This window comes from Pteronotus mesoamericanus, unplaced genomic scaffold (genome assembly GCF_021234165.1).
Source record: "Pteronotus mesoamericanus isolate MK-2021 breed Mesoamerican mustached bat unplaced genomic scaffold, CSHL_Meso_final contig_657, whole genome shotgun sequence".
In the NCBI taxonomy this organism is placed as follows: Eukaryota; Metazoa; Chordata; class Mammalia; order Chiroptera; family Mormoopidae; genus Pteronotus; species Pteronotus mesoamericanus.
Window position 1 is genome coordinate 9,100,276 of NW_026555229.1, and position 23,595 is coordinate 9,123,870.

The window sequence follows — 23,595 nt, forward strand, 5'->3', positions numbered from 1 at the left end:
AGCTGCAGCCCACTATGCAGGCCCTTCTGGAAGTTTCTCTTCAACATTTGCGTTCCTAGCCCTAGAGCCTTCATTCCTAGGTCTCTGAATCTGAGGCCTCAGGCACAGGTCATATGCAGGTGTCTCTGTCAAGGTCTCTTTATGGGAAGGACAGGGAAATGCTGAAGGCACTGTCACATCTCAGTAGCCAACACCTTTTCCCTCCTAGCCCTATCCCCTCACCATGCCTCCCCCCACTCCCAACTCAGGGACCATTAAACAGCCAGAGCCTTTTGTTCACGTGGTTCCCTCACCAGTGAGACAATCGTCACATCTGTGCTGATCCCCCTCACCCTTGGCCGGCTCATCATTTAAGGGAGACAAATGGAACAGTGAGAGTCTGTGCTTTCTCCAGTTTTTGGTTCTCACTTGCTTTAACCTTTACAGCAAGTGATTTAAAGGCTTCACTCTCTCAGGTTTGGCTTGCTGCTTCAGTTGGCTCCTCCAACACCTGGCAGCTCAGCAGCATTTCTGGCAGCATCTTGTTGCTGCTGCTGCTGCTGCTGGTGTTGGATACTTCCACAACCACCCTTTGGTGGTTCCCATGACCCTACCCACACTTTTCTAAACAATGACTTTATCAAATGCTCTCCAGTTATTCCCGGTGAGTATGCCATGTGTCCTGAGAATGTGAATGATATACTACCTAAATGGGGTCTAATTTGCATGCAGTGCTGAAAGTAATGATATAAAACTTGTATGCCATTAGAAGGAATAACCACTTGACCTTTGTGTTAGTTTCCCAAGTCTGCCATAGCAAAGTGCCACAAGCTGGATGCCTTAAACAACGTAAATTTAGTGTGTCACAGTTCTACAGGTTACAAGTCCAAAACGGAGCTATTGGAAGGACCATGCTCCCTCTGGTGGCACAAGGGAAGGATCAGTCCAGGCCTCTCTCAGCTTCTGGGAATTCCTTGGCTTAGGGCAGCCCAACGCCAGTTTTCACAATACCTCACTGTATGTGTTTGTGTCCAACTTTTCTTCTTTTATAAGGCCACAGGTCACTTGGATTAGGGGCCCACCCCACTCCAGTATGGCCTTGGCTAAATGAATCATATCAGCAATGACAATATTTCCAAATAAGTTCACCTTCTGGGGTAAGGAGTGGTGGGGCTAAGGCTTTAACGTATTTTGGGAGGACATAATTCAACTCGCAACAACAGTATAAGGGTATGATTTCCTAATGAATTCCTCCTGTTCCTTTTTGTTGTTGTTATTGCTGATATTTTACATTTCTTCCTTTGGGAAAATGATATTAGTAGATTTCATTCAGGGGGTGCTGATAACACCCACAGGCTCTGGATAGAACACAGGAACCAAATCTTATTCATCAGAATCTCCATCAGACGGCCTGCAAAGATTATTAGGTCAGGGATGTGCCAATGACCCAGGAGAGGCAAAGGAAAGTAAGCTTCCTGGTACTTTGAGTGCAGCTTTTAGGAAAAAGGTCCATAAAATTCATGCAAGCCTAGAGCTACCATCATCTCTCTTTACATACAAAGAACCTGCAAGTGCTGAAGAGACACAAGGCTATGATAATCACATTTGAACTTTAGTGCACCTTTTGGCTCCCCCAGCACTGGAGGCAGTAAATATCCTCTTAGTTTAAACTCATTTCAGTTGATTCCTGATATGTACAGACAGCATGGTCCTGATATATACGCCCACTACAACACACATAGGTTTAGATTTTAGGGCATTGGTTCTCAAACTTTAGTGAGCATTAGCATCCTCTGGAAGGCTTGATAAAACACAAATTCCTGGGCATTAAAGTTTAATAGATTTAAGGTGCATCTTGAGAATCTGATTTCTAACAACTCCGTAGGTGAGATTAAAACACCTGAGGCTGATGCTCTGGGAACTACACTTTGAAACTACTGTTTTAGAGAGATTCTTTAGGCAGCAGTTTGGCAGGTGGAATAATTCTACCCTGCAGAACAGAGAATTATATTAGTTCTACTGTTTTTGTTGGTTTTAAAATTACAACTGAGTCAATAAAAGTGTTATTTGGTATCCAGCATCTTCAAGGTTTCTCTTTTCCGAAAATGCCCAAAACAGAACCAGATCCTAAGCTCCAGGGCTTCATCCTACTTCAGTGCAAATGACTAGATCTGGGGGTGGTTTTCACATTATCAGAAATTATTTGAACACCTCTTCCACAGCAATACTGCATTGCCACTCAATGATAATATGTTCCATGGCCAAATTCAAGCTGCAACAAATCCCTTGAGGCTAAAGGAATATTTTTAATTTTATTTTTATTGTTTATGTTGTTACAGTTGTTTCTGCTACTCATTGTTACCTAGCTTCAACAACCACCAAAAGATGTAATCACATGCTGCCCACTCATGTACAGCAGATTAATTTTGACACAAGCACTCACCTACGACCTTTTTGGTGTGAACTCATTGCTATAGAGCTATTCATTCAGACGAAACCAGTCTTGAGCCTTAATGAGGTCAAAGTGTTTGGTCACTAAGTGAATGCATATCTGGATTTGAAGTGTACAGCCTGTCAGGGAAGACAGGGGAGAGAACATAAATGGTATCGACTTCAAATTCTCACAGCCTCTACACCCAATGGTGTTCTCTAAAGGGTCTAAGCTCTTGGAGCGCATACTGGCCTAGAAATCCAGAGACTGGGTTTCAGCAATAGTTTTGGCAGTGTTAAGCTGAATTGCCTTGGTGAATTCACTGAGCTAGTCTGAAAAGACATTTCAACTCCTTAAATTCTACATTTTCTTTTTTTCTCTTTGTCTACTACCCATGTTTAGTTCTGATTCCAACTGGAGAGGCGACATTCTGTCTTGGGCTTCATTAGATAAAAGGAGAGCAGGTGAGTGAGTTCAGAGAAAACCAAACAAGCTTTAGCTTCAGACACAACTGGCTATGAATCCTGACTCTGCTACACCATACCTGTACAACCCTGGATAGATTTACTCAATCACTCTGAGTTGAAATTCCTCATCAGTAAAAGTGAAGTAAAAATACTTACCTTGAGGGTCCTCAGGAAGATTAGTGATAATATATGCCAAGCACCACACATGAGTTTTCAATCAAGGGTGGCATAAATCACTTGGGGTCTTATGGAATCTCTGGAAGTAGAAGCTTGAATGTGGAACGGGTGAAAATAAGCATTAAAAATGAAATCCAGCAGCATCAGGGCCCAGCCCAGCAGAGTTCTGCCTCAGTGCTGTCTTTCCATTCCTGATGAAACTTCTGATGTGTGCTGGGTTTTGACCCACGTTGACGTTCTAGCCTCTGCATCACCCTGACTTACTCTTACTATTCATGCCTGATGTGCCCTTGGCTTTGTTCCTACTTCCCTTTTATGGCTATCACCTGGCTCTACTCTTCTGTCCAGATTTAGGCTTCTACAAATGAATAGAGGCATTTCTTGTTACAGTGTGCTTCACTTTATTGTGCTTCACAGATGCTGTGTTTTGCACAAAGTGTAGACAAAACCCTCCACAAGCAAAAATGATAACGCCTCGCCTTATTGCAGTGGTCCAGAACCAAACCTGTAATATTTCAGGTGTGCCCGTATTATGATGCCTGCTTCAGGCTTATGACATGCTTGCCTATCTCCGGAGTCTGCCTCTACCTAATTCCAGTATGTTTACACTGATAAGGGTTTATGTAACCGTTTTTCCTAATAAAACTGAACTAAAATGGAACACTGCGTTCCGCCTACAGATTCCTCAGTACCACTAGGAATGTAAAAGGGCGAAAGTGATGCTCAGACAGCAGCGACTGATAATGGAAATAATCAGAAATGCCAAAGCAGGGCTGAAAGGGAGTTTTAAAGGCCAAAGCACTGGTATCAACACAGGGATTTCTCCATTTCTAAACTGAATGGCGAGAGAGACATAGATCTCAGGGGAAAAGATTATCTCCTATAGTAAATAAGAAAAGACTGGTATTCCCATATCCCGGTAAGCAAGACAAGAACAAATTCTGCAAAGCAACTCTAAAGTTGGTGAGACTTTGAACATCTGAATGTAGAAGTCACTTTGGAATCACCAAACCTAATGTTGCATTTCTGATAGCTATAAACAAATTCGATTTATTCAGCAGGGCAGTCTGAAATCGGCCTGGAGGTAGGAGGATGATCTTAATGATGTATGACAAGACTTGCATTACAAAATAATTTCAATTACAAGCCATGTTAAAAAGCTACTTTGCAGCTGTTAGAAAAATTACAAATAGACTTTAAATACATTTAAGGAAAACTGTTTTTGACCTTCCTGGTCCTATCATAATTTTACTGTTATCTGTGGAAACAAGGAGGGGAACAGATCCAGGAGTGAAAACAGGAGGTATCCCAGGAAAACTGAAATGACATGAGCAACTTAATCCAACTTAAAATACACATTTCCTTAGTAGAGCAGCATCATGAACCCAAGGGAAGACAGCTTAGAGCTACGGTATTTCAAACTGCCTCAAAATTCTGTTTCAACTTAAACCTTACTACATGGGCAACTAGAAAATTCCTTCAAGACCCTTCCACAGAATTCTCACCAGAGTCCTCAGCCTGGTGTTGGAGGCTCTCTGTGAACTGGCTCCACGTTGCCAAAGCAACCTTCCTGGTGCAGGCTCTGCAGTAAGTCACGTGCTAAGGTTTACTCCTCAGTAAGTCACGTGGTAAAGTTTACTCCTCACTCTACCACCTATAAGCCGATTAAAAATTTGGGCAAGTTACGTAATTACAAAAACCCTCAACTCTCAGGAAAACAGACTGGAAGGAAGTCCTTCTAATGTAGGTTTGTGTAGAGATTTGACCAGACCACATTGTTTAGATGACTAACTTGGCACTTTATAGGAATATCTCATTATTATTAAAGAACGTCCTGTGCTTCAATTGCCCTGGCTTCATTGTTCTCCAAAGGCACCGAGGTTTTACTATTTGCCCCTCACCAAAAACAGGCTCTTGAATCTTTCCCAACCACACACAGCATACCTACCCCTTAAGATGCAATTCAAGTTTCCAATTTTCCACAAATCCTTCTCTGGATACACCAAACTATATTCATCTATCCTTTTTCTAAGCATCAAATTCAATAGTACCGTTCATTCTGACAACCACAAGAAACTGTTTCCCCCAGTCAACTGCTTCACATAAGCCATCCTATCTTCCCAATCAAAAATGAAAGCTTGGGATGGCAGGACCTGGTTTGTGTTTTGTTTTGCTTTTTTTATTTTATATTGTATTGGTTAATAACATTATATAAGTCACAGGTACACAACATTATGATTTGATATCTGTATATTCTATTTCCTGCTCACCACCAAAAGCTAGTTTCTTTCAATTACCATGTATTCAAACGCCTTTATCTAATTCACCCTGCCCCACCCCCTTCCCTTGTGTTAATCACTGTTCTATTTTTAGTATCTATGAATCTGTATTTATTTGTTTTATTGGCTTTTTTGCTACCTTTTGGTTTTATAGTCCACATATGAGTGAGATCATATGGTGTTAGCCCTTTTCCATCTGACTTATTTCACTTAGTATAATATCCTCAAGATCCATTCATGTTATCACAAATGTCAAGATTCCATCTTTTTACGACTCAGTAGTATCCCATTTTATATGTATGTTACTCACTTCAAAACCAAATGCCATGTTATCTATCCACACAGTGGTATAAAAAGATAATTCTCTGTAATGTAACTCTTTTTATTAAGAATTTTCTCCACGCTCAATGCTTTCAAAAATACAGTGTGATATGGCCACACTACCACAAAGACAACCACAAATGCAACTTGGAAATCGATACAAGTTAGCATAGATTGTGGCGTCAAAATGAGCAAATACTGAAAGTTTCCTTGAGTCCAATTTACAAGGGAAGGTAGAAAGGAGGACAACAAAATATGAGGGAACAGATAAAAGAACCCAAAGTTAAACATTTCAGGGGAAGCACTTTCAATACCAGGTACAGGAAAAATGAATCAAAATAAAAACTTACAAGTTCCCACGGGAAGAGGGCTGTGAACGGGCTGGCTCGCGGTCACAGGCTGATCTCCCTTTGTCCCTGGGCCCTTCCAGCCGCAGCCTCACTCTCTTTGGGGTAGCACTGCCGCTTCCATTCTGTCCTGAGAGACCCTGGAAAAACAGAAAAGAGTGCTTTTCTTTCAGCAATTCTAATGATTATCTCACTCCATGTTATTGATCCTGGGGATCTATCTGTCAGTGAACCAGTTACTATAGCCAAGGGTGTGTGGTATTCTGACTGGTCAGGCTAAGAAACATCCCCACTCCTCAAGCTCACAATGTAGCCTACTCCACAGAAAACTTGTACCTGGGAAGAGGGATAGCAGGTGGTTCCCCATGGGAAAGCCAAAATGATACTAGAAGAGGGAACAGCTGCTGGACAATATAAACAACACATGTCTCTGCTACAGGTAGAAAATGACCAATATTAAATATACAGATATGGAAATCATATAATTATCCCATCATACATTTTTTACAAATTCCTGAAGGATATGCAAGCACACTGTGTACAATTAAGAACAATTCTTTGATCTCACCTATAAGTGGAACCTAATCAACAAGACAGGCAAATGAGCAAAATAGAACCAGAGACTTTGAAATACAGAGCAAACTGACAATGACCAGAGGGGAGGGGGAAGGGGTTAACAGGGAAAAGAAGGGGAAAGAGCAAGCAAAGGAACAGGAATAGACGACTCATGGGCACAGACAAGGGGGGGGATTAACTATGGGGGGACAGGGTAGGGGTGAGCAATGGGGATAAAGGTGGGACAACTGTAACTGACCAACAATAACTTTAAAAAAAAACAGGAGAGGAAAAAAGAAGGAAGGAAGGAAGGAAGGAAAGAAAGAAAGAAAGAAAGAAAGAAAGAAAGAAAGAAAGAAAGAAAGAAAGAAAGAAAGAAAGAAAGAAAGAGAAAGAAAGAAAGAGGGAGGGAGGGTGGTAGAAGAGAAAGAAGAGAAAGGAAGAACAATTCTTTGGATACCATAGTTCACTGTCTGAGTTTTCCCATAAAGTGGCCTGTTGACTTCCCTTAATCATTCAACAGTATGCCTCGAATTCCCAAAGTCCATCTCCCTGGGCTAGTAGTTGGGACAGACATGAGATAAAAGGACAAAGTGCCAGCCTGGTTTCATGCTTCCTACAAAGAACATACCACAGAAAGTTCATGTAAAAATTAAAGATAATATTCCAGTATAAATATTTTCTTTTCAATAAGATGTAGAAACAGGATCCTAAGAACTACAATCATTATGGAGTCTCACTACCACCTCATCTTCTCAAAAGCAGATTTATTCCACTTCAGTTAGTTACATGTTGTTTCTGAAAATATTCAATTTAGTGTTCAGTTTTCCTCCTTGCTTTATTTTAAGTTGCACTCTGCATTATGTCTTAATTGCTATAATTCAAATCAAATTAGACGTTGCTTTTTATATCAGTGAAAAACAAACAAATCCATGCCCCACAAAATGTCAATAGCATTATGCAAAAACAGCAACAACAAATATTTTTTGAGCATGCACCATAAAACAAATACTGTTTCAGTCTCAAAAGATAAGTGCTCTGCAGGTAATACCTTTAACATGTTAAAAAGGAACTGGATGGTCAAGGTAGACTTTTTTTAGAAGACAATAATAATGTTGAATCTGAAAGACAAGGAAGGTGGCCAAGTGTGAGTAAAAAGGAAGAGCATTCCACAACAGGCAGTGCTAAAACCTGCTATGGCCTGGGCATATGTCAGAGTATAAAAGGAAATCTGTTGTTCTGCAAACCAGGAAGCAGGCCCTCACCAGATACCACCTCTGCTATCACTGTGATCCTGGACTCTACAGCTTCTATAACTGTAAAAAGTAATTATAATTTCAGCTACCAAGTCTCTGGTATTTTGTTATAGCAGGGGAACTAACCAAGATCCCGAAATGTGAATAAGGTTAGTGTGTTGAGAACAGAAAGAAAATATTGTGTGTGTGTAGTTATTTTGTTTTGCTTTTCTTGATTACAATAAACTTAGGGAAGCCTGATATGAAATGATTTTGGAGAGTGGGTCAGAGGCCTGGTCATGCAAAATGTTGTAGATCAGAGTAAGGGGTTAGATTAAAATTCAAAGTTCCACTAGAGGGTTTTATTTCAGCATGGAGAATCAACTGACTTGTACTTTAAAAAAAAAAATACTTAACCTGGGATGTATTGAGACAAAGAATAGTTTTAAAAAGGGAAAAGAAGAAAACAAAAAGAAAGTCAAGTATTTATTAATGAAGTCCAGGCCAGATAGGATGGTGATTTGAATAAGAGCTGTAGCAGTAGAGAGACAGAGAAATAGATGTATACATAATATATTTTGAAAGAAGAGTCAAAAAATTGGGAGTTGATTTAGGAGTGAAATATAAGGCTAAAGGTTGCTCTTAGATTGCTGGTATAAGACCCTAAATGAGTGGTTTTAATATTTACTTAAGAAGCATAGGATTCAGGATGAGTAGAGTGAAAATGGGCAGTAATCTAGAACTCTAGTTCATGTCTCTTAAGTTTAAGATGTCTATTAGAAATCCAAATAATATGGTAAGTAGTTACATGTACTGGTATAGAGTTGTGGGACCTGGTCATTCTGTGAGTACTGAATTTGAAGCTGAAGGGCACATAATGATATTTATAGGCAGAAGGCTGATTGATTTCACCTAGGAAGAATGAGTAGTTAGGGAAGAGAGGGGTCTGGGTCTGACCCATGGGGCCATGCAGCACTGAAAAGTTGAGCAGAACAGGAGCAGTGAGCAAAACAAGGCAAGAACAAGTGGCCACCAAGTGTGTGGAAATCCAGGAGAGTATTCTGTCCCAGAGCCAAGAGAAGAAATGTTTGAACAGTCATAGAATAACTGTCCATGCTTAGTACATAAAGAGTTTAAGTAAGAACAGAGAAGTAATCATTTGGATAGTGAAATGGATGTCATTGATAACTTTGACAATAATTGTCTTAGTGGAGTGACAGGAACAGAAGCACAACTATAGTAGTTGATAAAAGAATACAAAATGATAGAGTAGAAATAGCAATCATACATTACACTTGTAAGAATCTTATTATAGGTGAATAGAAATATAAGATATTGGCAAGAATGAGGTGATGGAGTCAACAGAATACATTTTTGAATAGAAAATATTTGAATGTGCTTTTATTGTGGTTGACGACTTACCCAATAGAAATGGAGAAATGGATGATGACTGAGAGAGTGTATATATAAAGCAGGAGTGAGGCTCTTGAATCAGAGAGGATAGTATCAGGTGTCCAAATAGAAGGGGCAGCCTGGTCTACGAGTAAGAACACATCCAGGCATTATAAGCAGTCAGAATGAGTAAAAATGCAGGTGGGTTGGTAAATATAATGTTGGAAAGATAAACAAGTATCTATTTATTGTTTGTATTAGCTCAGTAAATTATGAAGGAATCTATCATTGGAATGTAAAAGATGGTTAAAATAGAGGACTCGAAGAGAATCAATTTGAAGAGTGGGGAAATACAGATAATTGACATGTGTTGTAGGATTGGTGGAGAGTACTAGGCCTGTATTTGAGAGAGGAAATAAACATAAAATAAACAAAATCACTGTTTGATTTTTCTTCATCAGTCATTGGCATTTACCTGTAAGCAAGGGGAAAAAACTAATATTTTGATTTATCTTTATGTTAACACATAAATCTCTGTAACACAGAGATTTAGCCATGAACAACCAAGAAATATTTGCTTAATAAAGGACACAGAAGGTGTCAATATTGATAACAAGAACCAAAAGATACTGATAAGGGAACGCCAAACATTCAGAGCAGAGAGGAGGCAGGAAGCTGGATCACACACACAAAGCAGAGACTTTGCCCAGTAAGTAACTAGCAGCTCGCAGGACTGAATATTAACATATTGGAGGAGAACAAATCCTTCTTGAAAATCTACTGAGAGATGACACCTGTACCAGCAGTGAGCACATTTTGCAGTGTCTGCCAAGCCCACAAATTCTCCCCTGTGATACTTTTGCCAGCTCAGCCCAAGGAATGGGCTCCTGCAGCTCTTTTGCCCTAGCAGTCTTTTCTCCATGATCACTGCTGATTCATGCAGAGACAAATAGATACCTATCTCATCCAAGATGGTCAATCCACTTTGTCTGCATTATTTGCATCAGGATTAATTACTGCTAATCAGTCTCTGCTGGTCATTTGGACTTGATCTGTAAACCCAGGAGATGAAGAATAAATAGAAAAGCAGTGATGAAATTGTGTGCCTGGAAAGGGAGATCTGGGGTTTTTTTTTGTTTTGTTTTGTTTTTAAATCTGCTTTGGTTCTTGGGAGCTCTACAGCCCCAGGTTTCAGACCTCTCTGTGATTTGGTTCTAGTCCCTAAACTGGGTTTCCTGAAGAAAATCCTGTATTCTTACACTAAGGTCTGTTCTGCGGGCTAAGCATTTTGAGAGGGATTTTTTTGTAATTTGTAAACAAAGAGATTCTGAGAGTTTAAGAGGATCTTTGAGTAAGAATATAAGCAATGGCAAGAATCTCCTGAAAATCCTAAACTGACATGAAGAAGTAAGAGCTCAGTGTGGACTGCCATGTGCCTAGTCATAGGACACAGAGAAAAAATTAAATGGAAATTCAGGTTCTATGACAACAGAGACTCTTTCCTCATCTATCTGCAGCCAAGAGATTTCACCAGCTACTTCATTTGAAAGAATGAAAATGCAGTATCCCTCTGTATAACATTCAGAGTTACTGTATTTAATCATGTTAATATAAACAATGTAGCACAGTATATGTGTGTATGTACATGTGTATATATATTTATTTATTTATTCAATAGAGTGGATTCATCCAGCCTAAATTAATCTTTCTGCTATTTTCATGAACCTCTAAACCTGAGATCTCTCCCAGATGTTGAAGATAAACAACTCAATGGAACTGGCACACACTACCAGGCTATTTTAGACATGATTCTTGGGTAAGGGAAAGTAAAAAAAGATAAGCAATTTATCTGGAAAACAATGTTTGACTTAAACTTCCCCCACCCTCCATCAACCCTGGTGCTTTATAAGTTGCATTACCATTAAATATTATGGTGAGCCCTAGCACCTTGGAAGAAAAACACGGCCAAGGAAGGAAAAAGTCATTGTCATGCCTGCCAAGATCTATTACCCACTGAAACTTGCTCTTTGATGTCAGCATGGATGCCTTGAGGAATGCACAGAGATCCACAGTGTTTTCGTTACTGGGTTTCCTTCCCTCCAGTATGCCACCTTCTCAGGAAAGAATAAAAGACCAGACAGACTCATGGAAAAACTCCAAATGATGTATCAGGTAAACAGAATTTTTTATTCCTACATTACCCATACTTCATTTTTTGGCTTTAGTCCACTAAGAGTCTACAAGAATTTGGGGAATCTTGTTCATTTTTCTTAGCTGCTGTGTGTTTTTCTCTAAGCAGATTTAACTAATCTCTGGCACATCACTTGTTGCTTTCACAGTATGGAATAGTAAAAGCAATGTACATTTTCCCCCTTTTCTACATCCTTGCCATCACTTGTTGTTTGTTGATTTATTGGTGATAGCCATTCTGACCAATGCAAGGTGATATCTCATTGTGGTTTTAATGTGCATTTCTCTGATGATTAGTGACTTTGAGCATCTTTTCATATGTCGATTGGCCATCTGTATGTGCTCTTTAGAGAAGTGTCTCTTCAGGTCCCTTGTCCAGTTTTTAACTGGATTTTTTTTTTTTGTTGAATTCTATAAATTCTTTATAAATTTTACATATTAAACCCTTATCAGATGTATCAGCAAATATGTTTCCCACTCAGGGTGTTGTCATTTTGTTGTTGATGGTTTCCTTTGCTGTTCAAAACCTTTTTAGTTTGATGTAGTCCCGTTTGTTTATTTTTTCTTTGGTTTCTCTTACCCAAGGAGATATATCAGGATGATTTTAAGATGGAGCGGAACAGTGTCCCAGGCAGGAGAGTAGCACGCTGCTAAGGGAGAGACAAGCTTGGTGTGCAGAGGAAGCTATGAGAGAGCAGCCTGGCTGAGCAACATGAACAGCAGTGGGGTGGGGGTGAGGTCAAGGAGGTAACTTGTGACCAGTAAGAGTCTTGCTCCGCAAAAGGCCACAGAGGTTTCCCACAGTGGCCACTGTGATACAATATAAGATGGATGGATTTCAGACTCAAATATCCTTTAATTGCAATACCAGATACTAAACCTCTCTGAGCCTCTCGTTGCTCACATGTAAAGATTACAATAATACTTTGTTTCTTTCAGGACTATTATGAGGCTTAGGTGAGAAAATTTATGCGAAGTCATGAAGTGTTATATCTGGTATTACTGGATTCCAATCTCCTTTAAAATATGTATTTATTTATAGTCCTACATCCTAATTTTGTATCTGTGGGAAAAGCTAAAATCATATATATTAAATGAATAGCACATAGCAGACAACCTTCAGAATCAGCAAAAACAGTCAATGGGTTGTCCATTTACATTGGATTAAGGAGTAGTGAAGAGCAACCCCTTCCAGGCTGAAGCATTTTCCAGGAGATTAGCATACTTGGCACAGAACCTCTAACATTGCTTACAGCATGCTGCTTTTATGAGGGGAAATTAAATGGGACTCTTCTGGGAGCCCTATTTTAGATGAGGGTATCCCCAGAGCCATCAGGATACTTAAACCCACCAGTGCGGCCACTAACTGATGTCATGTCATGTTGATAACAGGTCATTTTTTTAAGGTAACTCAGAGTAGAAGGACGACGGAGGGGGGTGTGTGTGTTACAATCCAAAACAATGAGATTCAAGAATAGCCAAAACAACACTCAGATCTGACAAAAAGATAATGGAGTTACAGGGTTACTCACTGAGAATAGCCATAGACTATGAATTAAGATGCTAGAACACTAATGAGTATAACAAAAGGGACTCATCATACTTCACGTATATTGGGAGAGGTGCTATACACAGAGGACATAACACAAAAACCCCAGCAAGAGCAAGCCAGAGAGAAGCCTATATTTTCAGCTGAGACCTAGTAATTTAGATCATGAGAATCAGACAGACTTGGGTTTGAGCTCAGCTTTTTCATTTACTAGTTTAGTAACCTTGAGCAAGCAATTTCTATTCTAAGCTTCGGTTTGCTCATCTATAAGGGGAGCAGTAATAGTACCAAGTTTATGGATCTGTTAGGAGGTTTATAGTGAGAATGTGAGCACAATGCTTGGCATTTATTAAAAACCCAGTAAATATTGGTGGAATTGATGGTAGTAGCCAGTGCTCAATAAATGCTGGTTGTTATTATGGTCTAGGAACTCGGCTAAATGCATAGAACCTGCCCAACAACCTTATGAAGTGAGTGCAATTATTTTCCTCTCATTACAAATGAAAAGACTGCAACACAGAAGACTAAGTCCATGGACTGTGAATATACTGCTGATTTGTGGTAGAATTAGAACTGAAATTATGGCAAGATGGCTCTAATGTCTGGACTCTGAACAGCTAGAGCTGTGGGGAAGTTGGTGGTAGAAGACTTGTAGGAATGTAGTAGTTTATTAAAAGGCATTAATGTCATCCTGCTTTAATAAGGCATTTCACATTTTGTTTATTTATTCTAAAATGTGAAGTGTATATTTGCTTTCTTCCAGGTACTCAGTGAGATTTGGAAAGCTGTGACTTGCTGTCTGGGAACCTCAGGAAACATGTGTATAACTCCCACACCCTGGGACTCTAATTTGACCCCTGCTAGTGCTGTGTGATGTGGGAAATGCTGCTCTTCTCCCCCAGCTCCAATTGCCTTTTTGGACAGATTTCACAGCACTGCCATGAATGTTAAATTAAAGAGGATATTCACATAATGCACCCCTAGAGTAGCTGATATATATTAATTAAACTTACTGTTGGCTCCTTTACCTTCAAACTAGTTGGGTAGATTTTTATTTATATATTAAAGGCTAAGTCAAAGAAGTGAAAGTTCAATGACACCTTAATATGATGCATGCAACATTAAATTCCTTTCTTCCTTCTGTCTTTGCTTCTGCTCAACTTCTTTTTTCCCTACCTTCCTTTCTTCCTTCCATCTTGTGCCCTATATGATGTAGTCAGTACATGCCATGCAATATACATAGCACTGGGGTATAACCAAAAACAGGCAATAAATATATGATTAAGTGCCATAGTTAATGATTCTGAGGGAGAGATTACACTGTGCTGAAGTGCTCAAGGACAGCCTTGCACACAGGATGAAACTTAAGTTTGCCCTTGAGGACAGAGGATCTGGACAGGGAATAATAACCGAGGAGGAGGCAAAGGGCAGCAGCAAAATGTAAGAAGCCAGAATATGTGAGATGTTTGCTTGTCAGTAAGAGTTAAACGGTTCATAGAGAACAGCCATTAATATGAATTCCTCCCAAACCCTTATGGAATTTTTCCTTTATCTTGAGCTGAAATCCAATGTGTAAACCAGACAGTACTGAGGGATTTGGGTTGAAGTTGGGGAAAAAAGTCCAGAGATTTTTCCATGAGCATTCTTTTTGCTCCAGGGCATGTGCAGAGATCCCTTAGCAGTTTTTGGAATAAAATGTAAACACAAGAAAAACAAAATCTTCCTTAAGAGAGTAGGGAAAGCTTAAACTTTCAGCTGAGTATAGTCTAAGGAGAATTCTGAAAACATGTCTGAGTCAGCCTATATATAACAGACATTAAATGAAGAATTTGAGTAGGAAAATAATATAATGAAAGTCATGTTGATGAAAAATCACCTGACTTAGAGAAACAGTTTGATTCAGGGGGCTAAAATATTACCTGCAAGGTGACTTAGTATTAAAACAGTCTAGTTCAATTGCAGTCCAAACGTTCTTGTAGAGAAATCAAGATGGTCTGAGTTACAATAAAAATCTAACAACAATTTTGAATATAGCTCTGAGTGTCTTCTTCAAAAGAGAATGCAATAGAGTCCTATTTCTTATCACTTTTAGAAGTGTGGACACTTTTGTGTATGAAATCGAATGCATGCAACTCTTCTTCCATAGTGACTTCCTCAGATCCAAGACAATGTGAACATACATTAGTACTTGATATATTTACCTATAATCCAGAATCCCAAACACAGGCAAAAATAAACTCAATAAATTAGCATTTTACTCAAAACATGTCTCATTGAACAATCTTAATATCATATTGCTTTGGATTAACAGTACTGATTGATTTACCACTTGAAGAGTGTCAAATAAAGCCTCTGGGACATTTGTTTTTTCAACTTCTTTGTATTCTCTATATAGACCATGTAGAAGGTAGAATAATGACCCCAAAGATGTTCCAGTTTTAATCCCTGGAACCTGTGATTAAGGAACATTTCAGTAATGATTAAACCAAAGATCTTGAGATAGGAGGTTATCCTGGGTTATCTAAGTGGGCCCAATGCAATTGCAAGAGTCTTTTTAAGTAAAAGAAGGAAGAAGAATCAGAGAAGGAAATGTGAACATGAAAGCTAGAGCCAGAGTGATGCAATGAGCAAGGCTCACATGGCTATTGCTGTTTTTGAAGATGGAAGGAAATTCATAAGCCAAAAAATGTGGGTGGTTTCTAGAAACTGGAAAACACAAGGCAACAGATTCTTTATGGGGTCTCTAGAAGGAACAAGTGTGGTCAACATATTTTTAGCCTAGTGAAACTCCTTTGGTTCTTCTCACCTTAGGGACGGCGAGATAATAAATTCTTATTGTTGTAAGCTTGTGGTACTTGTTAGAGCAGCAAGAGGAAACTAATACAGAATAATCTCAATAACTAAAGAGAACTATAGAGAGCATCTTGAAGGTCAAAGAAGCTCATTGACCCATGTCTAGAGTTAATTCTTAGAACATCTTTTTTTTCTGGCCACTTCATTTTATTAAAAATTTACAAGTAACTATCTATGCTTTCAAGTTTTTAAATATCATAAAAAACATTATTCTGAGTCAACTAATCAGGTATGGATACATGGAAGGTTAATTATCTCCTCCAGGTCTAATTTCTTTAAATCAAGGTCAATAAAAACACCTATTTCACAGAATATTTTTAGGGGGTAAAGGGGAACTGAAACTTAAGAATTATATAGCTTAATCTGTTCATTCATTTTTTTAAAAAAACTGTTTGTGGAAAACATATATATTCTGTACTATGCATTTTGTTAAACTCTCAAGATAAATAGTACAAAAAAAAGATAAACAATACGGACATGGGCCCTACCTTGAAAGTGCTTAGTCTTAGACACTGCAGGTTCTCTGTAAATTTTGATCCTACAATGCTGGCATATATAGTATCTGCTCATGATGATGACATTTAGTCACTTCTTATGATGCTGGCACACAGTAAATGTCAGTTAACATTTACCAGCATTGCTAATAAAGACATGGTGGGCCACTCAATATTTATAAACACTACTAAGTATCTTAGATACATGCAAGGATGATATATAAATATACAAATATTTTCTCCATAATTATCCATAAATCATCTGAATGAATATGGAAAATTTGCTACAATAGATCCTGTGTCATGTGTCAGTTGATAATAAATCCTATCATGATAGTTATTCTCTGTTTACACCCCTTTGGAATAACTCATTTGTAGTTGTGGTATACTATGGAACTGTCTTTGCTGATCCATGATGTTACAAAGAGGTATAAATGTATAATCAATGTACAAATGCTTGAACTATGCACACATGCTCAAATTGACATGGGGCATTTAGCAAACGGAAGGACATTTCTAAGCAAAGGCAGACACCCTTACTCCACTCACTTCCTTTGGAATTTTTTCAATGTTCACGTCTCCCCAGCAACGGCAACATGCATTCCTTAGAAGCTGCCAAAAAAAGAAGAATACAAATACAGTGGTATAGTGTCACTTAAGTAAATCACACCAGCCTTGAAGCCTGGGGAAGAGAGCTGGGCAAGTCGGACTTTCCTGAAGACATGATTAAAGTGCAGTTCAGACAAAGTCACTGAAATGGATACTTCATATGCGAAGGCAACATATATTTACAGAAAATGAAATCTCGGGTAAAACATTTTTGAGTCATGTCTAAGTGTTCACTATAAACTAGAAAGATTTTGCTTGATTTACTTGGTTCAATTTCTAGGCGTTTTCCCCCCTCTGTGCTAATGGCAAGTAATCAATCATCAAAGTGGTAATCAGATTTTGCAGAAGGCCATCGGCATCACTTTCAATCATTTAAAATTTGCCAGCTTGCCTGCCTTCTTTATCAATCACAGAGATTAATGTGAAAGGATTTTTTTAATGAATTTTAGAAAAATTAACAAATTATGATTGTTCTTTAACTCACAGCTCACTATTGAGCCAGGCATTATGCACAGTCTGTATTGTAGCTTCTAACAGCTTTATTACTCAGAGGAAAAAAAATAGTGAATGCATCCTATACTTGACACAAGGATGCTCTTAAACAGATAGTGCATATATTCAAAATAGAATGCAGATATTCAAAATAAAAGTGCTTTTGTGTTATACTTTTCCCTGAGTTATTTTCCAGAAAAAATATCTCTCAAAGTAGGCTATGGTTCAAATAGCAATAGAAAAAAAAATTACATAAATTTTTGTCTTCAGACTGGTCATATTGTGAAATTCTTCAAAGTCTCTTCAGGTGCAAGATTTTTGTGTCAATTTGGAAACAGACATTTTTAGATTTTTAACCATAAAATGTCCTTCTAAAAGCTCTTTCCAAGCCATTAAATTCAGATTTATTATGTTTTCCTGTTTATGTAAACATTGCACGCTCATTTTAAAATAGCAAATGAAAGAATACAGTGTAGCAAATCAATGAAAAATGACTTAAAATCCCATCAGCCTGAGGGAGCATTTTAATTTTAAGACAATTCTTATATATATGTAAATATATTTCAACACCTTTGCTCTTCCTTTTTCTTTCTCTTTCTTTAATTCTTTCAATTGCCTATACCTTCTCCTTTCTCTCTGCACAATACAATACCTTTAATCTTTCTATTCTTTCTCCTCAAAACCACAGGCCTAAATGTAAAATGCAAATTTATAGAATTCCCAGGAGACAACATAGGAGAAAACCTAGATGACCTTGGGTATGGTGATGACTTTCTAGGTATGCCAAAAGTACAATCCTAAAAGAAATCATTGACAAATTGGATTGTGTTAACATCAAGAACTTTTGCTCAGTAAAAGGCAATATCAAGAGAATAAGTGCATAAGCCACGGAGCAGGAAAAAATGTTTGCAAAAAGCACATTTAACAAAAACATTATCTATAATACACAAAAACTTCTTAAAACTCAACAATAAGAAAACAAAGAACCAGATTAAAAGGTGGGCCAAAGAGCTAAAAGACACCTAGCCAAAGATATGCAAATGACAAGTAAGCATAAGAAAAGATGTTCCATATCACCTATCGGCAGGAAAAGGCAAAATAGAATAACAATGAGATGCCCACTAGAATGGCCAAAGTATGTAACACTGACACCACCAAATGCTGATGAGAATTTTGAGCATCAGGAACTCTTGTTGTTCATTGCTGGTGAGAATGCAAAACGGTAGAGCCACTTTGAAAGACGGTTTGGCAGTTTCTCACAAAACTAAATATACTCTTACTATATCATCCAGCAATTATACACCTCGATATTTACCCAACAGAGTTGATAACTTATGTCCACACAAAAACCTGAATACTGCTGTTTATATCTATAATTTTATTTTCCAGACTTGGAAGAAACCAAAATGTCCTTCTGTAGATGGATGGATAAATAAATAGTAGTACATTCAGGAAATGGAATATTATTCAGTACTAAAAATAAGTGAGCTGTCAAAACCATAAAAAGACATGGAAGAAACTTAAATGCATATTATGAAGTTAAAGAAGCCAATCTGAAAATGATACATACCATAAATCCAACTATATGACATCTGGAAAAGGCAAAATTATGGAGACAGGTCAATAGTTGCCAGAGATTAGAAAAGTAAGGGAAGGATGATTAGGAATAGCACAGAGGAATTTTAGGGGAGTGAAAATACTCTTTATGATACTATAATGATGAAAGCATGTCATTATACATTTGTACATGCCATCAAAGGTACAACATCAAGAGTGGGCCATATATAAACTATGGTCTTTGGATGATCATGATTTGTCAATGTAGCCTCATCAACAGTAACACATATACCACCATGGTGAAGGGTGTTGATAAAAATGGTGAAAGCTATGCGTGCTTAAGGGCAGATATATATGGGCAATCTTTCTACATTCCTCTTAGTTTTTCTGTATACATAAAAATGCTATAAATTTTTTAAAAAATTTTATGAAGGATAATTTCAAGTCTCAGGACAAGAGAATTTCATTTGCTTCTGGATATGTAGCTAGATCCGAGACCCACTGCATTAATTCAATCTGTGTTTAAAATTATTAAAAACTTTGCTTCAGTCCTTGAGAGGGCTTTCAATTTCCAGTTTACTTTTATTCTTAGGATGGAGCATATTGGGGTTCCAAGCTTAAGTTGTCTATTAGGGCCCTTCTTCCTTGGTTGGCCATGAATTGCAATGCTTTTTCCTCCTCGATATTGCAAGATTATTTGAAGCACTGCTCAGTTTTTCAGTCATGATATTTATTTTCAGTAATGGCAGAAATAACCAACATTTAGTCACCAGAGAAAAGGCAGCACCAAATATCAACCCTATTTTTTAGAATTCCCTTTTCTTCTAGATATTGACTCAGCAAATTACTAATGCCTCTAGTGAAACCCTTGTTCCTTCAGAGAGCTGTATTTTTAATACTTTATTTAGTTTATATACTTGTTCTTAGCGAAAGAGTTTGTCTGAAACAAAATAATCAGCTGGAAGCCCAATACTTTTGTAGATTTTGGATTCATCTCCTTGTCCATTTTTAATTGGATCATTCACCTTTTCAAATAAATTATAAGGGCTCTTGTATATTATAATTTTAGTAAATTAGTATAAATAACTGTACTTTACACATGTCAAGGAAACTTTGTTTTCCTCTTATTTCATTTTATAACAAAAAGAATGTAATGATTGTCTATTTATGAAAAACTACACCAGGTGTAAGGGATGCAATGAACAAGACAGTCACAGCTCTTGAGATAATGGGACTTACTCTGTAGTGGAAGACACAGAAAATGCACAAATATTCTCCTAAACATCAAAAATACAACTGTAATACTATGAAGAAAACATGTACAGCATACAGGAGGGGATCCTGTTTTATCAGAGGAGTTAGGGAACATTCTGAAGAAGTAAATTTGATTCAAAATGAAAGTAGAGTTATCTGGGCAACTGATGAAGGACTCTGCATATTCAAAGGTTTTGAGTCAGCAAGGAGCATGGAGCTCTCCAGGAACTGAACAGAGAACAGTATGGCGGAAGTTCTATGTGTCAAAAGGAGAGTGGCACAAGATGATCCCAAAGTAGGAGGTATAAAAGAGATGATTTCAGTTCTTATAAGACATGCATGTCATTTATATACCACAAAATAAAAAGTTATCACAAAACTTAGCAGCTGAAAACTATAAGTTCTTTATTATCTCATACATTTTTGTGTGTCAAAAAATCTAGGAGTTGGTTAGTTTTGTGGTTCCATCTCCTAGTTAGTCACAAGGTTGCAAAGCTCTCAGCCAGGCTGTAGGCATCTGAAAGATTGACTGAGGTTAGAGGATCCACTAACACGGGACTCATGACATATTTGGAAAGTAAGTACTGCTTGTTGGCAGGAGTCTTTTGCTCCTCACCACACAAACTTCTCCCTATAAGCTGCTTTGCTTGAATGTCCTCAATGTATGAAAGCTGGCTTCCTCCAGAGTAAGTGATCCAGGAGGGAATAAGATCAAAGACATGGATGTATTTTGTGACTTAGCCTCAGAAGTCGCACCCTGTCATTACCCTATTAGATACACAGATCAATCCCTTTCAGTGTGTGAAGACTGAAAAAAGGTATGACTATCAGAAGATAATCTTGGGGCCTGGAGACAACACCATTATGGATTTTTGTCTTTAAGACTGATGTGAAATTAGTTATAGATTTTTACTAGAGGATTGCCCTATGAAATTTAAATTCTAAGAAACTGATTTTGATTGCAATGTGAGTAAAAGGATTGAGAGGGAGCAAAAGTGGAAGCAGGATGTTTATTGGAAAGCATCTTCTGTGGTTCCAGTTAAAGATAACAGTGACTTGGCTCAGTGTAAGGGCAGGAGAGGTGGAGAGAAGTAGAGAGGGAGACTTGGGATACAATTCATTCAAAGTTTTTGTTTCTAAAAGTGCTGATGGGCTCATCATAAAGAAAAAGGAAACCTCATTCCAAGTTTCTCTCTTTTTCCTTCTCTGGATGTTTGATCAATAGTCCCATCCATACACTCCTGCCTCCTAAGGAAGATGCCAGCATTTCAAAATGACACATCTTGTCATCCACCCAAAAGGAGAGATGCTTGAAATCATAAAGCAATATTGTTTTATTGAGCTATTGATACCAACTTGAAGTATGAAATTTTTTCCTCAAGAATTAGTACAATTTTTTATTACAAATAGTTGCGTACAAGAGGAAGAAAATGTGGAGCCAACCAGAAAAAAACCCCAATGGACTAGAGGCTCTTGTAAGCCAAAATGCCCTGTAGCTGATTCCTTGTGGGATTTCAGCCCTCATCCTCAAATTACTTGATTTTTTTATGCTTGGACATCCATGAAGTTAGGTTCAAAATCACATAATAATTTCTTCTTTCAGTTGTCTGGATTCGAGTCCTTAGTTCCAGGCTACCTAGAATTACCAAATTTGATCCATGCCTGAATACTTTACATGTGAGTCTTATTTGTGCTTTTGTTGGAGCAAAATCTTAAGAAGTGTTTATGGACATATATAGGGATTTAAAGTTATTAGATGGTAAATAGTCATTATACATATATTCATAAATTCAATATCTATTAAGCATGTACTATGTGCAAAGCACTGTGTTAAACCATGGGCCATAATGCTAAATTAAATACACCCAGTGAGTCGCCACCCTTATGGATCTTATTGTATTCTTGTCAAATTATTAAGGACATTGCTACTCTTATCTGCTCCCCCCTCATTCCTCTCAGATCCTTGTAAAAACTTCCCTGGAACTTTCTACATGTTCTAATTGGCATTTGTTTGTGTTGATTTTCTTTTCTTTTTATGAACTGGTTGATTTGCACAGAAAAATATAAAACAATAACATAATAGTTAATTTGGTGAAACTTTTGCCAACTGGCTCTCGCTGTAAAACAGACCAACATTTTATCCATCTGTGTTACTTGCCCTAGAAGTCCACCATTCATCAGCATCAAGGATTGTGGTTCTGATCCTCCAGTCCTGCTTCTAGACTGCGTGTAGGTGTGTGCATGTGGTATTTGTTCATTTAATAACTCTTTTCTGCTTATAATGATGGTGGTAGTAAAGAAATAGCAAACCATTCTTCTTTTTTGAAGGATCCTCATTTCAGGAACAAAGAAAAGGCTTAATTCATATAATAGAAGCAAAAACCTTTGCCTTGCTAAGTCCATGGGTTGTCTTGACTCTATGCCTTTCTCTGTCCTATGAACCTGCTTGACCCCCTTTCCATATGTACCTTGTCTTTCCAAGCCTAGTTTACATCCCACCTACTTCAAGAAACATACTGTATTACATATTCTCTCCTGATGACCATCTCATTCAGCACCATACATTCCAGCATTCAATTTCATTGCACTAGTTTTACCTTTGTCTTCCAATCAGGTTTTCCCTTCCCTGAGATTAGGAATCATATAGCATAGTTATCATAGGAAAACCATGATGCTGAACATAAAGCAAAAGACTGAGGGACCCTAAGTGAATTTATATTTATTCACTCATTCATTCATCCATTCATTCATTCAGAAAATAATCACTGAGCATGTATCATGTCATAGAGGTTGTACTAGGCATACAGCTGTCAACAAGACTTCTGTAATAGAAAAGGAAAATATTAAACACATAGTTATTTGAAAAATTATATTTATAATTAGTATGTGCGTTAGCCAGAAGAAATAAAGTTACATGGACGGCTATAACTGGGGAAATTATCCTAGTCTTCCTGGGGTAGGGATATTGGAGTGTATGAAGCAAATCAGGAGACCAAGAAATGAAGAGTCCTCTACCTAAGGAAGCCTGGCAAGAGAAGCCATTCAAACTGGTTGTAGCAATTAAATTGTCCCAGAGCATGGCAACTGTTCAGTGATCACAGTTCTCTGAAGGCAACAAACTAAACAGCATCAGTACCTATTCCAGATTGGCATCCTAGTGGTTTCTTGGTGTGGCCTATTGAAAGTACTCTGAAAAAGTCTGTAGCTCTTCAGCATTTCTAACTGAATCTCAAGTTTAGGTAGTTATCTCTTTTTGAGTGTTTGTTTTTTTAAAAATCAACATTTTTCACCTCTTGTGCAGTGTTCTGGGCTCAATTGTGCCTTTACCCCCAAATTCATATGTTGAAGCCCTAACCCCCAGTATCTCAGAATGTGACTGCATTTGGAAATGGGGTCTTTAAAGAATTGATTAAT

The 23,595-nt window shown here is 37.9% G+C and overlaps 1 pseudogene; it reads right to left on the minus strand.

The window, feature by feature from the left end:
- Positions 1 to 6,000: 6,000 nt before the first annotated feature.
- The window catches only part of LOC129077041 (KRR1 small subunit processome component homolog), an 85,737-nt pseudogene continuing 68,142 nt past the window's right edge, over positions 6,001 to 23,595 (minus strand).